We start from the raw sequence: 13,022 nt of genomic DNA on the forward strand, positions 1-13,022 counted from the left end.
TCTCCTGTCCTTTGGGTCCAGCATCATCATGATCATTGTATGCCCTGGGCCCATGAGGATGCAAGGTCAAGCACTGTGTTGGGCTCACCAACTAAAGGCCATCCCCACAACAAGACCCCAAATGATAACTGCCACCATCACCTACTATATGGAAACAAAAACCAATAGTAAAAATTCAAGTTCACTTTATAAAAGTTTTAAGAGAAAAGTTGATTTTGGAGGGGAGGTTGAAAAAGGGTTTAAGTCCTACTCCAAGGCAAATAACTACCAAAATCCCTTCTAGACTTTTCTGCTCTTGGCTCAAATTTCTTCTTGGCCCTTGCGGATTCTTTTACTGCCCAGCACAGCCCAGTCCCTCTGCCAGGTTGTTGGCTTGTACAATGCCATTCACATAGGGTATAATATGCATGGTTCTCCCTGGGGTTGTGTGTCATGGTCCTGGGTCAGTTCTGTCCTCTCCCTTGCCCATCTGTCTGCACCCTTGTGACCCTCAGTTGCTGTTTTCTTTTATGCATAGCAATTGAGCTTGCTGTGTATTATACAGCTTGCTCTTTAGTCCCTCAACTATATATTGGGGCTCAGCCCAGAAGAGGGAAAACAGGACCTGCTGACTTTAGAAGGAGGTTTAGTGACCATTTGTGGTTATTTTAGGTTGCCCTTTGGTAGACCCATACTCTTAGGGGCTCATGAAGACATTTTCCAAACCAAAGTGAGGTACCCTTTAAGAAATTCTCACTATAGCTCTTAAGATATTGCATTTTTCCTCCATGTTACTACACCTGTTCACTTGACTGTTTCCTAGCTAGGCTATGGTTATTCTTTTTTTTTTTTTTTTTTTTAAAGATTTTATTTATTTATTTGAGAGAGAGAGAGCACATGAGAGGGGGGAGGGTCAGAGGGAGAAGCAGACTCCCTGCCGAGCAGGGAGCCCGATGCGGGACTCGATCCAGGGACTCCAGGATCATGACCTGAGCCGAAGGCAGTCGCTTAACCAACTGAGCCACCCAGGCGCCCTAGGCTATGGTTATTCTTTAAGGCAGGAATTTTGCCGTATTCATTTTTGTATTCCAACATCCAAACAATCCCTGAAACATAGTAAGGACTTAAAAAATGTTGCCTGAATACCTAAATGAGTACAATCCAATGTTCTTTATTTTAAATTATAATCAGGAAGCCAATGGAATGTGAATCAGAAACTAGTAAATATGTTTCCACATTCCCAGAACTGCACTAGAACTGTTATTTTATTGCACCTGAACCTGAACTAAATTGAAACAAAGCTTCTTGATATTTTCATTGTAAATCAGTTAGAATTGCTTACTGGCTTGAACCAGAGTAAAACTGCTTCACTGGTGAACTCAAAGTGGAACTAATCTGAGAAACATACTGGTTTATTCTTAGTTACTTAGTAGGGTACTTGGACATTCTATGAATATGAAATTGCCATTTCGTTGACAGTGGATCTAAATGTATTAACTCATAGGTGAGTTCTTTTCCTCTTTCTTCTAGTGAGATCACAGGATTGCTTATTAGTTCCTCCAACCTAAGTGAAGTTATTCTAGGGCTTGCACAAATATTGTGGGTAGTCTTATCGCTCTCTCTCTCTCATTCATTCATTCATTCATTCCATGATTCCTTAAAAGCCCATTCTAGAATAAGATGAAAGTTAATTAGGAAATCAGGAGATGAGAGTAAGGGATTTTTTGGTGGAAGGGTAGGAAAGCAAGTAAAAACAGGAAAAATAAAATGAAATTAGAAAAAGTTTTTTATCTAAGTACATGCCTAAAGGTCTTACTCATCTTGCTAAATGATATTATAAACTTTAATAAAATTAAAAGAGAGTATTTGGAAGCACTGACAATAATACACACGTAAATTGCATCTAAGAAGAAAGTTGGATGAATTATGAGGGGAAAATCTTTGCATTTAAATTTTAGCAGTTTTCGTTTTCCTTCCTGATTTGTGCAGAAGTTACATTGGATTACCATTCAAAAACATCATTCTCTGCCCCCCTCCCTCTTTGGTTGTTTGAATCTGCTTGCAAGGCTAACTAAAATTGAGTGAATAATTTCAGAGTTTTGTGCTTTAATTTAGCTACATGGGTCAGTCCATAGAAAATATTTCTTAAAAGTGTTTTCCTTTTACTAAAAATAATATGCATGGCTCCAGATATTCTTACTTCATGGTGAAATGCCATACCGTCTCATCTCTTCTCACAATCTGATTTTGGCCCCTTTAATTTTCTCATGATTTTATTAGAATTTAGAAAAGGTTAATTAGTTATCCACTGATCTTAGTGGAAGAAGATTTAAAAAAATACAATATTACAAAATGTCCTAGTAGGGTGTGAAGGTAACACCACAAGGGGGTACTATAATTTTATCAAATTTGTCCTGGTAACTTAGCTCAGAAGGTGAAATGATTAGAGCCTGCAGAGTTAATTTTAATATGATAATACATCACAGCAAGTTGGGAACTTAAATAAAATTATACAATTAATATACTTTTATGGGATGTAGAAAGACTAAGTAAGGTCATTTGTAGATTATATTAGAGCTACATTTAGACTTACTGGGTTTAAAATTCAGCATTCTTAAAAGAAAGCAGCAGATGTCTGATGTATGCATTTTAGTGACCTTTGAATGAAGAAGTGAATGTTGAATTGTGTGGATCTAGATCTGGGTTCCTAAAATAAATTAACTCCCTGGTCTCCCCTCTAAATACAGCTAAGATCAAGCGTTTAGATATTAATTTCCTTAGTGTTGCAACATAGAAAATGTTGCAGTATGTTAATCCTGGGAGGGATTTTTTAAAAAGAATATTTAATCATAGAAGACTTTAGTTTCTTAATGCGCCTCTGAAAGTGATTCTGCAGTTTTGCTTGGTAATAAATTTGAGTGGCTTGTAGTCCATCTTGGTTGGATAATTCTTCTCTTTTATTTAAACTAAAAACGTTGAAGGTGGTTATGTGGCCAAAAGAATTTTAATGTCACATCCTGGTACTCTATGTGTTTATACACTAATTTTATTTTATTTTATTTTATTTTTATTTTTTTTGAATAGAAGTTAAGTTTATTTGGTCACTACAGGTCACTGTTATAAGCTATACATGATACACCTCCCATAACATTGGCTTCTCCCTACCCCTCCACAGAGTCTGAAGAACACACAGCACCTGCAGGTGGGCAGACCGGGACTTGAAATTGTTCCCCACACAAGCCTTGGGTTCTCAAACCAAACATTGGAGTAGCTTCCATCACTGTTTCTTTAGGTATGAAACAGAAACAATGATGCCTACTCTGTAGTGTTCTTTGAGGATTAAACAAGACGATGTATGTTAAATATTTGGACCATGGTGTGTAATCCGTCCACGAAAGGTGTTACTGTGAAGACTGATGACTGAAGGTAGACTCCATTCCTCCCACAGCAGGGTTCTTACCCCAGGGCCCACTTTTGTCTTGACTAACCTCTGACTGAAATTTAATGTTTTCTTCCACTATGAATGTAGGTAACAAATAACATCACTTTTGAGACTGGTCCAGATGCTGAGCCTATGGATGTTGGGAAGTATTGCTTAGATTTAATGGAAGTTTCTCATTCCCACCTCTTTTTGAAGTGTTGACATTCTACGGCGAAGGTAGGCATATTGTATACACTAATTTTAGCAGGTGTTGCTCATTTGCTGAGCGAGGTGGATTGGGGTATTTGAAATAAACTAGTGATTAATCTTTGTGGAAGAATAATTATATGTTTATAGACTATGAATAGAACTGCTAGGCATTCTGTCTTTTGTCACACACTTACCCAGTGGCTCATTGGACCAATATTTAGTGTCATGCTAAGATTAAATGAGATAACATGTATAAATTGCCTATCATAGTAGCTGGGGCAATGATGAGGCAACTCACAGCCTTAGGGCTGCTGGAGGCCTCGGTTCTGCCATTGCAGCTCTCAATCCCACTGCAAAATGCAAGATTAGGAAACTGCCTCTGTGTCTCCGCTTCTCTAATAAGCACAAATGTTAGAGTTTGGTGGCTAAAAAACACAGTCATTTTTCTTGACATTCTTTGTTTCAATAATGTAAGCAATTTAAATTTTAAGGATTTGTGCTATATTCCCTCATAGGACTAAATGCAGCTATTTTTGTTTTGTACTTTTTTTTTTTTTTAAAGCAACCCATAAACATTTTGAGGTTTATAAAATGATCCTAGCCTATAAAAGGTTTCTCGTGACTGTCTAAGGACATAATTTGGTAAAGGATATTTTTCTTTCTTTTTTTTCTTTGTAAAGATTTATTTATTTCAGGGAGAGAGAATGCAAGAATGGGGGGCAGGGTGAGGGGAGGAGGGGAAACAGACTCCTGGCGGGTGGAGAGGGGACAGGGGACAGCCCCTGACATGGGGCTGATCCCACAACCCTGAGATCTTGACTGGAGCCGAAGTCAGAAGCTTAGCTGACTGAGCCACCCAGGTGCCCCCCTTTTTCCTTCTTATTGCCAACAAGGGGTGGCTATTTACCTGAAGGCCCTGACTTGCCTCCACCCTTAGAATGTTTTTATTGGTATTAGGTTCTCTTCTTGGCTGTTCAGTCCTCATGCTTGTTTCTCAAATCCTTTGTGTAAATTCGGTCTCTTGTAGTTCATACTGTCTCAATCATTTCTCTCTGTTCTCTGCTTTCTGTGCTGGGTGTCCTAATGCCAGTTTGTGGCATTTCAGAGTTTGAACTCTACTTGTCTCTCTTCCCCTCTGTTCTGCTTGGTGCTGGGTATAGATGACTTGACTGGAAGTGTTCCTAAATCTTGGGCCACTGAGAATCAGTCTCTCTCTCTCTCTCTTTTTTTCCTGAACTTTGTTGTCTTAGGCTTACTATAAATAATCTTTATGGCTAGTTAGAAATAGATGACAAAACAGCATGTACAAGATCAACCCATTTCTACAAAAATAATAATGCCTATTAACTGTCATCAGTAGTGATAGTAATGAGTGACTCTGTGGGGGAATGGGCTATTGAGAAATAAATTCCTGCCTTTGATGGAAGAAGGAATAGAAGATAGAGGCCCCTTTGGGGAGCAGCCTTTTGCTTATGATGGCAGAATTACAAGTATTAATATCAAACTAAACTGTAAGTACCATTGTGGCAGGAATTGGGTGTATTTTTCTCACTATTGTTTCCCCAGAGCCTAGCCCAACACCTGCCACATGATAAGCCCATAAGAAATACTTGCTGACTGGGGCGCCTGGGTGGCTCAGTCATTAAGCGTCTGCCTTCGGCTCAGGTCATGATCCCAGGGTCCTGGGATCGAGCCCCGCATTGGGCTCCCTGCTCGGCGGGAAGCCTGCTTCTCCCTCTCCCACTCCCGCTGCTTGTGTTCTCTCTCTCGCTGTGTCTCTCTCTGTCAAATAAAATGAATAGAATCTTTAAAAAAAAAAAGAAAAAAAAGAAATACTTGCTGACTGAATGAAATGAAGAAATGAGCCCTAAGCACACAGTGGGACTATTGCATGATACATCCAGCCTGCTCAGATGACTCAGCCCCTTGGCTTTCCTGGAATAGGCACCTTTGACAATGACCTTCAACATCATGTAGTGGCCCCCAAAGATCACTAACATGTCATCTGCTCTAAGCCATATCTTTTGCTAGATAGAATTTTCATACAGGTGTCTGGCATTGGTATTTCTAAGCAAAAAGGCTTCTTTTCTGGAAAGGCCTAATGTTATTTGATCAGTCCTGAAGATGGATTGGGGGTATTGGGATAAATGATTTCACCTTGCTCTTACCTCCTCCAGCTAACTCAGGGACTTACTGTCCAAAACATCTTTGCTTCCTGGGATGAGAGAGGCTTGAATATCTTATAGACTGTAGTGAAAGAGTCATAGGAGTGAAAAGCAGTAATTGATGGGCAAGGCTCTGGGCAGGCAGCTGGTGTTGGGGTCAGTATCACAAGTGAGGGGAGGGACACTTTTTCTGGAATCTTCTAAGTCAGAAAATAGACTCTTCCCTGCCTTCATCTGCCACCTTTAATTGGACATCATGAACGAAGGATCTACTTCCTAAATATCTTGAGATCTAGTCCCTTCTCTTTTTCAACTGCTGCTGTCTTGGTTCAGGCTTTCACTCTTTACCTGGACTCCTGTGACATGGTAAAGTGCTGTACTCCTGAGCTATTGTAATACAGCAAAATGCTGTTCTGGACTGTTGTAATATGGTAGAGGAATGTTCTGGACTACTCTAGGAAGTGTCCTTCTTTTCCTCTGTCGAGCATTTACCCTGCTGCTGGAATGATCTTCCCTGTGTATTCTCTGTTTAACCCCCACCCCCAATAGCGACTCCCTATTGCCATCATGATAAAATCCCCAAATCCCAGTGACTTAGCCTGGAATCCAGGTTTTTTGTAATCTGAAGTATACCTACTTTTTTTCTTCTTTAAATTCTAGAATTTTTAATAATTGACAGCATAATGCTCTTTTTTTAAATGAAGTTGACACACAATATTACATTAGATTCAGGTGTGCAATCTGACATGGACTATACCTACTTGTTTAGCTTCATTTAGTATTGGACCCTAGACTCCAGCCATATACCCTAGAACTTATCAGCTCCTTTATCCCTGTACCTTTACCTGTGCTGTTCCTTGAACTCGAAATGTCCTTTGCCCCAGTTCCGTGCCTCTGTACTTGGTTGTGGTAATGAGGTCTTGATGGTGGAGCCATCTTTCCCTGGTGCCTGCAGTACATTTATTGGTTAGAGGAAGTCTGCCTGCTTCTTAAGCTGTTTCAAAGCCAATGCCTTGTTATGGGATATTCATGATGTTTCTTGTTTTCTGTTCTACTTTAAAACATTTGATGATTTTTACAATTCACTTACGAAGTAATATTCCTCGGGGCACCTGGATGGCTCAGTCGTTAAGCGTCTGCCTTCGGCTCAGGTCATGATCCCAGGGTCCTGGAATCGAGCCCCGCATCGGGCTCCCTGCTCGGCAGGAAGCCTGCTTCTCCCTCTCCCACTCCCCCTGCTTGTGTTCCCTCTCTAGCTGTGTCTCTCTCTGTCAAATAAATAAATAAAATCTTTTTTTTTAAAAGAAAAGACAGGATTAAAAAAATACTTCAAATAATTCTCATTTTCTATTTAGCAAGATCTGATATGAGCAGGAATAATTAGAGTGATAAAGTCTAACTGGCACTAGTAAATTTGACTAAAAGCCAAGAGCAGCACAGCCAGGACATTTATGTTCATGTTTAAATTACTCAAGTGTTTAATTGTTTAATTTCAGTTTCAATTACCAAATGCCCTTACTTTTAAAATTAGTCCTTTGAGTATTAGCTGCATGATGTTGTTATTAAAGTTGAAAATCTGCTATTATGGTTTTAGAGGATTATTACAAAGTTGTTGGCATATGTCTTGTTTAATAAATAAGTTTAATTGTGCATGTAATCTGGTAATGTAATAATGATGAATTACATTTTACAGAAATGTAGAATGACTGTTTTTTCTTAGGGTAAAACAAAATTACTTTTTAGGGTTTATTTTCCCGAGGAAATATTTTACTATAAAAATACCTAAGATACCTCTTGCACCATGTAATTTCCCATAAAGGGAGAGACTTAATGGAGATTTAACACTAACAATCCCCTCCTATATAAAAGAGGTTAACAGTAGGGAAATGAAGTCCAACTAACAAGAAAGTGATGTTTATACCTTTAATGCTTTCTCCGTTTGTCTTAGCCCTAGAATCCTGAGAATATGACAGAGTAGCCCATATAGTACATTAGTGTATTTTTATTCCATGAGGCACCTTCCCGTTTAGATAGGAACTTGCAGCTGCTATTAATGTTAATGAGCTTCTCTAGTCAAGAAAGTCCCTTGAGCTCATCCTGAATCACAGTACCTTGGGCAAAACCATCTGATTGGCATTATATTGTTCATGCTTCCATCAGTTCTAGTTGTCTCTGTTGAATTCTAGGGGGGAAAACAAATTGTTTTAGACCTGTATCTCAGAATATGAAATTTTAGAATTTTAGAACTCAAGTATATATATTTTTTCTAGATGATTTTGGTCTCTCGGTTGATTCTTAGATGAAGTCTTTGCGTCGAGAAGTATTGCTTAATTGACGTTTGCCTTCATTTGGTGGGTGAAGAAATGGAGAGATTTTTTTTTCATGTTTTGTATAAGATTGCCTAACAGAGAAAAGGCTAAAATCCAACTCCAATAATTAAAAATTCAATTGATAGATTACTAATTTGTTTTCACATATTGAGAGGAGATTGAATGTTTTCAGAAATCTTGGGTATAAGTTTATGATGGGTCCGTAGAATGTTAAGCAACTAAAAAATAAGGTAATTATTACCTCTAGGGCAAACAACAAGTTGCACTAGAAATTACACCATGAGGCTCAGCTGTAAACAATATTTACACGATCATGTTACTTTAAACACTGATTATTGATTTAACAAAAAATACAACTGTGTTGGGAAGATGAGGTAAGAGGAGTTTGTGTGTGTGTGTGTGTGTGTGTGTGGTGGGGGTTGTGGTCTGTAGTCTGTTCTGTTGGCAAGGAGTCTGGTTTAGGTGGGCTAATGTTTGTAAACATCTGGGATGAACAGTGGAAAAACAGATTCCATACTCGATGAGGAACCTTAAGAAAAACTAATCATAACCAGCTGTGGCAGCACTGTTGCCAGCCCCACCCCCATTCTGTCAGCCCACCTGCATTTGCCGCAGCTGTGGTCGGTCCCGGACACGTGGGGCTTCTCACCTTAACATCTGCCACCCGAGGGCTTGCTTTGGTGTTGCAGGAGTTGGGCTGGGCACAGGCGCAGCCTCTAAGAGTGGAGTTGGTTCTGTGCTCAATCCTCAGCCAATGAGGGATGGATGTTGGTAGGTAAATGCCCCAGTTCCCTGTGCTCAGGTTTGTAGGTTCTGAGTCGTGTGCCGCAGAGTGGCTCAGATGGATCCAGCAGGACTGTGCTCTGGGTGTCTGTCAGGTATCCTGCTCCTGGTTATGGCTTATATATGGCTTTTTTCTTTCCCCCACTTCCTCACTGGTCCCTTCTGGGACCACTTTTCAAATAAACTATCTGTAGTTTTTTTAAAAAATTATTTATTTGAGACGGGGAGAGAGAGCACAAGCAGGAAGGAGGGTCAGAGGGAGAGAGAGAAGCAGACTCCCCTCTGAGCTGGGAGCCTGACACGGGGCTCCATCCCAGGACCCTGAGATTATGACCTGAGCTGAAGGCAGACGCTTAACCGACTGAGCCACTCAGGCACCCCACTACCTTTAGCTTTATGTCAGGATCTGCTTTGGGGGAAACCCTAAGATACCGTCACATAGATAAAAACTTGGAATCTGCCTCCATGGGTTTTTAAGTCTAACAATCCTCCATGTGGGTTTTCCTTGCTTAAACACAGAAATGACTTCTCTTTGAATTTAGCTTTAAGGAAATAAAATCAACTTTTGGTAACAATTTTGGATTGATTTGTGAAGTATGGTGTTTTTGAGGTCATTTCTCACTAAAAAAAATACTGGGGGGCGGCGTCCCTGGCTGGCTTGGTGGGAGGAGCATGTGACACTTGATCTCGGGGTGTAAGTTCAAACCCCATGTTGGGTGTAGAGATTACTTAAATAAAACTTAAATGCTAGAGGAAAAGTGCTGGTAAATATACCCTTTCCTTTGTCAGTTTTCTTTGATACTTTAATTCAATTTTTTTTCTTTTAAAAATGTTTTAGAATTATCTCAAACTGTTAATGGACCCAGAAAGTAAAGTGATAAATTTTTCTAGAAATTTGCAAAGATGCAGAAGTGGTAGCATGAGGTGATAATGCAGTAATTATTGCCTAAAAAAGGTGAGAAAATGGGTGAGAAAAGAGTTAATTCAAATCTCCATGAAATAGGAAAGAGGCTACAATATTGGTAAGGATTCCACCTGCTCTGTTTTTCTGTTGTTTAATCTCCTTTATATATCTTGAAACACAGAACTGTTTTCATTTGCATGTTTTGTGGCCTTTGTGTATGTATGTGTGCCCACCATTGCAAACCCAAAGTTACTTTCAGGTTTTGAGAGTTGAAAATAATTGAAACTGAGCACATATGCAAATAATTTTGATTTTTGTAAGACCATCAGTGGCGATTTGAGATTTCTTTGGTGATGCTGGAACTTTTGAGCAGGATGGGCGGGCATGATAGTCAAGTGGAAGATCATGACGTTTGAACTCGAGGCCCCATCTTAGCCTGTTCCTAACTATGTACACCTGGGCAAATGTTATTTTCTCATCTGGAAAACTACTTTGTAAGGTAGTTACACAGATGAAACGAGATAATGCATATGAAGTACTAAATAGAGTGGCCTATACCAGAGTTCTATAAATGCTAACGTAGTGTGAGGCAGAAATCTTGAAGTAATCTGAGCAGGATGGATATCTCCCATTTCTATTTATGTATTAGCAACTCTAATTTTTGAAGAAATGTGGCTTTGAGTTTATAACTTTGCATAGGAGCTTTTCAGACTTGTTCATTTAGTGTACCAACCTATTAATATTTGTTACATGGTTTAGGACTAGATGTTTCAAGAGGAGAAGTGAAGTATGGATTTTTCCCTCAAGTTGTAATTTCAACTCTGGTATCCTTGCCAAAAATACTTTGGCTGTGGAATTGGTATTCCAAGTAACAGCATATGTTTGATCTACCCCATTCCTTTTGAAAACTCACTCTTGGCCCAGCACCAGGATAAGTACTTTATTTCAGGCTTCTCCTGGATATTGTATCTTAGTCCCTAAAATCTTTAAAGTGGCTCCCAAAACCTAACTTAGGCCCCTGTCATTTCAGGGTGCCACATGGCTTACTTTCGGGGTAGTGTCATACTTGAGAAAACAGTTTAGTTACAGTAATTAAGGTATTAAAAATTGATCCCAATACAATTATTCCTTTCATAAAGCATGTTGAGTAATGCTTACCACCTGATGAGTGCTTAAACCTAGTAAGCTTCATTCTTAGGCACTTCTCCCATTATTTAAGTTATATACTTAGCATAAGTCAAGTCTGTTCTCAAGTCTATTTATGTCAGTTATATTTGGTATTATAACTGCAATGTAGTTACATAAATTATGTAAATTTATGAACTATGAGTATGTAAAAGTTTTCTTTGAAATTACATCCAATACTTTAGGAAAACTCAAAGGCATCCTGCTAGGAAAAAAAAACAACTGTCCGATTAGATGTTTAACATTGGAAAATATAAATTACAACTCTGAAAGTGTTCTGTTCTTAGATTGATGAGCAAGTGTCTTTGCATTCTTGTTGTACTTTGAGCAAACTGGAAATCAGACAGTGTATTTTAAGGGTATCTCATGTAAGAGAAGTGTTGTACTCCAGTTGGTGGAGTTACACCGGAAGTCTTGTTATTTTATTTTTTTAATCTAATTTTTTTTTTTTAAGGGTCTTAGCTAGAGTGCAAGTGTGAGCGGGCATGCGTGAGCATGAGCAGGGGGAGGGGTAGGGGAGAGGGAAAGGGAGAAGCAGACTCCCTGATGAGTCCAGAGCCTGTGGGGATCCCAGGACGCTGAGATCATGACCAGTCAGACACTTAACCTACTGAGCCACCCACGTACCCCCTTGTTGGTATTTTATAGTAAAAATAGATGGCTTGGATGGTGGGGAAAAAATCAGATGTCCACACATTGGGCAGCAGCAAAAGAAAATATTAATTGAATGATTTGTTGATGAGTAATCATTTATCAGAATATTTTGTGGATGAATATTTTTCAATATTGATAAACGGTCCCAAAGTGGAAGGTGTTGCTTATAAAAACAATGATCTGAAAGTAGAGTATGTGTCATCAAGTTGGAAAGAAACAACACAGCAGCGGCCTGCCCCTGGAGCTTAAAGATTTACATTTGAGGTTATTGATCAGCAAATCCTAGAGCATTTAAAAGTATGAATTGTTTGTCTTCACTGGTTAACTACAACTCAAAGAATAAGGTGTGGGTGAACTCTGGATGAAGAATCTGTTTTTTATGAAGTTGTGTATTTTTTGAAAAAAACTGTGCCTGAAGAAAAAAAGTGTTCATTTAGCTATCCTTTACATCCCAATTTTTAGGACAAGGTAGGGGATATAAATACCTTCCTGTTCCTTAGCAGATAAAATAACATCATTGATCTAGTCAATGATGGGTTGAGTATTTCTGAAATCAGTATAGAATAATACAAGTGAAAATTTTTGACTTTTAATTTGGAAACAATTGAAGATAAAAATGTAGCTGAGATAAAATTGAGTCAACAACATATTAGATAGTATTTATAATATTGGAGTAAAATAGTTCCCAGTTCAGCTTATACTGCATTTTAGGAAACCAGACTAAACTTGACAACTGCTGCAGAAAATCCAAGTGTTGAAGAAGAAAATAGAGGACTTGGTGTATTAGCTAATCTCAAACAAATCAAGGGTTCTAGTAGATTTTTTTTTTTTTTTAAGGAAGATTGTATACAACAGAAGATTAAGCATGACAATTTGTTGGAGAATGAAATTGTGAGTGATGTAGAAATCGTTCATGCCAAAACAAAAGATGGAGCTGAACATGAAGGAAAAGATAAAAACAAATCCAGAGGCAAAAATGACTTGTTGTGGCCAAAAAATTGCCCCTTTACAGTATACAGGATCACAGCCTGAATTGACACTCAACAATATGGTACGTAAACATGGAAGAACGACATTGAAAAATAGTTTTCCATCCTTAAATTTTATTAGATGAGTATATTTTAAGCTGAAATAAAATGTTCATTATGATTTTTAAAATTGTGCTTTAACCATTGAATTTTTTTAAAAAGTTAACCTGTCAACAACCAATGCTGAGTTAAATAGAATTTCTATTATATTCTTAAATATCTAAGTTTCAATTACCACTTCTGGGTAGATTCTTAAATTGTATTGAGTAATAAGGATTGAAACTGGAATAAAGTGTAATCTTTTTAGTGTGGAGGGGGAGTTGAGAGGCATCCAGAGTCAGAAGCCATTCCCTGCCCCTCCCA

This window comes from Phoca vitulina, unplaced genomic scaffold (genome assembly GCF_004348235.1).
Source record: "Phoca vitulina isolate PV1807 unplaced genomic scaffold, GSC_HSeal_1.0 scaffold30, whole genome shotgun sequence".
NCBI lineage: Eukaryota > Metazoa > Chordata > Mammalia > Carnivora > Phocidae > Phoca > Phoca vitulina.